Here is a 3814-nt window from a genome sequence, read left to right on the forward strand (position 1 = left end):
GCGCGGCCCCGGGGGCCGGCAGGCGGGACGGACGGACGGGAGCAGGCAGACGGATGGACGCAGACAGGGTGGGCGAGGCGCGGCTGGGCGGCGTCGCGCACGCGCAACGACACAGCGGCAGGAAGCCTCCGGGGGCGGGGGAGACGGGCGCGCGCGCCCCCGCGGGGGGGACCCGGGGGCCACCCCAAGGACACGGACGCGAGTCCGCCGCCGGGGCACGACACGGGGTCTCACCGCCAGAGGCCCTCCAGCACAGGGGCGGTCCCGCAGCACGCACGACGGCGCCTGGCCTCCTCGGGCCCCCGTGGGACCTCCTCGCAGGGGCTCGCGGCCGCCACCGCCGACCCCGGAGAGCCGCGGCCGGCCCGCGACAACACTCTCCCGCACGCGCAGCGGCGCGCCCCCACACCACCCACCTCTTCTTCCCCGTCGGGAACCGACAAGCACTCCACCAGGGGACGCCGCCGGCCGTGGCGGCCGGGGGCGGCACCCTCACGGGGCAGGGCCAGGCTCGATCCCGGGCGGGGGAAGGGGTGGGGGGCAGGGGCGAGGGCAGACCGGCGGCGACGGGGAGGGGGCGGCTCACACGCACGGCCAGGGCCACGGAGCAGGGCCGGGGGCGCCACCCAGGGGGAGACAAAGGGCCGGGGCACAGCCGGGCCACCAGGAAAACCAGCGCGGGGCCCCACCGCCCCACACCAGGGGGCGGTCCCGCCAACGCCTGGGACGCCGGCCGGCGCCCGCCACCCTCGAGGGCCTCCCCACGACCCGGCCCCGCCGCCGGGGCCTAGCATGCGACGGTTCCCCCCGCGTGCAGCGGAGGAACCCGTCCACCCCTTCGCGCATCCATCTGCGTCGCCTCCACACATCCATCACCACCTCAGCCGACCCCAAGGGCTCACACGTCCTGGGGAAACGCTCCCGAGCCAGGCGGCCCGACCTAGGGCCACACACCGCCGCCGGCTGCGGCTCGAGGCAAGGGCAGGCGCGGCAGGGCTCCCCGTGGCTGCGGGACTGGGGAGCCGGGACCGGGGGGTCCCCCCCTCCGGGCTTGCCAACGGAGGCGACCCCGCACGCACACACGCCACCCCGCGCCTCGGACACCGGCTCGGCTCGGCCCGGCGGGACCCTCCCCCGACTCGGAGGGGGGAGGCGCGGGCCACGGTAGGCAAAGAGCGGCGCTCGGCCCCACCGCGGGACCGGCGCACCCCTCCCGCGGAGGCGAGGGGGTCTACCCACGTGCTCTGGCAGTCGCCACGGTGGCCACTGCACACTTGGGAGGGGCGGCAGCTGGGGGGTTCGGTACCCCAAGGCTCCCTCTCGGATCGCTAGAGAAGGCTTTCTCACCGAGGGCGCGTCATCCCCCACTCAGCGCCTCTCCTTCGGGCCCGCAGAGGCGCTTCCGTGAGCCGCCTACACCTCCTCCAGTCGCCTGGAGGGGAGGGGGTCTGCGGTATGGGTAAGCACACGGCCCACGGGAGCGTTCGCGGCCAGGGCCGGGGCACGACCTCGGTAAGGCTTGCTGCCCTCGGGCTCGCCCCTCGGGCCCTCGAGGGGGAGCACGCCCAAGATGCGTGACACAGCCCCCTCTCTCACAGGCCCCGGCCCCCACGATCGCTCCCACGCCCGCGCGCAGCCCCCCACGTAGTGGGGACCACACGGGGCGTGCGCTCGGCCAAGCTCAAGCCCCCACGGCACGCCGCTGAGGACCAGCACAACGAGGCGGCCCCTGGCCCCACCGCCGGGGGGAACAGGCGGGCGCACCTCCCTTACCGTCTCGACCCCCCCAAGAGAGAGCCGCTCACGGCACCCGCCACGGTGGCGGAGACCCGAGGGACACGCTGGGAAAGGGGAACAACACCACCGCTCGGCCTCGGGCACCTGAGGGACGACCTGGAGCGCTCCAGGAGCACCACGGAGGGCCAGGCGCGGCACGCTCACACACCGACGGGGGGCGCGCAGCGTGGCAGCGGGGCGGCCCTCCCCGCCGCGGGGAGGGCCGCTCGCGAGGCGTACGCCAAAGAGGCACAGCGAGAGCGTCTGCTGCGTCCGAGGACCCCGGTCCCCGCGCCCACGCTGGGAGGCGGGGGCGGGAGACCGCGGGTTCGGGGCCGGAGGCCGCACCCCTGCCTTCCGCACACCCTGGCAGGCGGGGCGGAAGAGAGGCGAGGAGCCCGCGGACAGAACGAGAAGAGCGGTCCCGTCCCCCAGGAACGTCCGTCCCTCGTCTGGCACGGCTTAGGCCCAGCCCAGCGGAGCGTGGCACCACCACATCAATCGGTTGACCCACCCAGCCTAAAGCCACGGCGGGGGAGGCCCGCAGGGGAGGCACGGCGAAGACCCATCACACGGAGGCCCGCTTCCGCCTCGCCGGCGCCCCTTCGTCTCGGGCAAAGAGCAGCCAGCCACCCCAGAACGAGAACGCCTGACACGGGGCACAGAGCCTGTGGGGTGGGGTCGTGCCGGCCACTCACCACCGGGTGCCTGCAGCGGGGGCAGCGCACAGGGTCGAGCACCCGACGCCACCTGGCCCCGCCGCCCTCGGGCTCAGCCAGAGGCCGGAGGCGGCACCGCGGGTCGGGGCAGCCGGACGCGCACGCAAGAGCCGGCGCGCAGGCCCAAGCGGGCAGCTCAAGCGGCAAGGACCGAGCCGGGCGTCAGACAGCCGCCCCCAGCCCGGAGTCCTGCCCGCGTCCGGAGCCCCAGCGTCTATCGGCGACAGACGCAGAAGAACACCGTGTCAGCACCTATCTGGTGGCAAAAAGGCCCCATTTCCGGCGGAAGAAATCATCGCGCCCGACAGCGGGGCCCACCCACGAGGTTCACGGGGGCCCCCGGAACCTCGGTCCGGCCACCTGCCCCCAACACTTCCCCATCCACACTTGCCCCGGAGCGCCCGGGGCCACCTGGTCGACCCGGGGATGGAGGGGTGGCAGAGTGGGCCGGGGACACGGGGGAGAGGGAGCGGGCTGGGGACGCCCTCCCCGGTCCCCCCACGCGGGCAGGCACCGGTCCATCCGAGTCTCCGGGCCAGGACTTGGTTCCAAGAAAGAAACACAGCACCCCTCCGAGCCGCCTCCGATGAGCGGGCCCCATGAGGGACCACGCCCGGGCCCGGGAGCCCCTCCCCGGGCCACCCAGTATGGCTCGCGCCAGTCCCCACCTCCCGGCCCGGACTCGGGGTGGAGAGCGGAGGGGGGAGACAAAGTCGCGTCCGACGACCGGGACCCACGCGGGCACGCTGACAGGCCGGGTGCACCCTCGCCGGCCACCTGCGCGAGCAGGGGCCGGTCCGTCCACGTCTCCGGACCCATCGGGACTTGAACCCATTTCTCCAGGGAGACGCCCGGAGCCCACGGGGCAACGCACCCAGGCCCGGGCCAGCCTCTCCGGGTCACCGCTGGCGGCCCAGGCCGGTCCTCACCTCTGGAGTCCGGCTCGGAAAACCATCGGCCCGAAAGCATCTGACGACCGGGACGCACGCGCGTCCACCACCGAGCCCGTGGCGGCCTCCACCGGCCTCAACGCTCGGCCCGAGCCGGTCCCCACCTCCGGAGCGGGACGCGGGGGGCACCGGGAAAGGGAGGTGGGGGGGGTCGGGGAACGAACGCTCCCAAGGGCGGCCCAGGAGAAGGCCGGGCCACCAAGTCCCAGGCGCTCCGGGCGCGGCAGACCCTCTCCTCTCCCACCGCGGCGGCACGACCCGACATGGGTTCCCGCGGCCGGAGGGGCACGGGCGCATGCTGGTCGACCCGGCCAGGCGGCCCCTCAGCCCCGGCTCGGGAGCGCGGCGGCAGTCACAGCCCCATAGATC

This window comes from Hippopotamus amphibius, chromosome 15 (assembly GCF_030028045.1).
Source record: "Hippopotamus amphibius kiboko isolate mHipAmp2 chromosome 15, mHipAmp2.hap2, whole genome shotgun sequence".
Classification (NCBI taxonomy): domain Eukaryota; kingdom Metazoa; phylum Chordata; class Mammalia; order Artiodactyla; family Hippopotamidae; genus Hippopotamus; species Hippopotamus amphibius.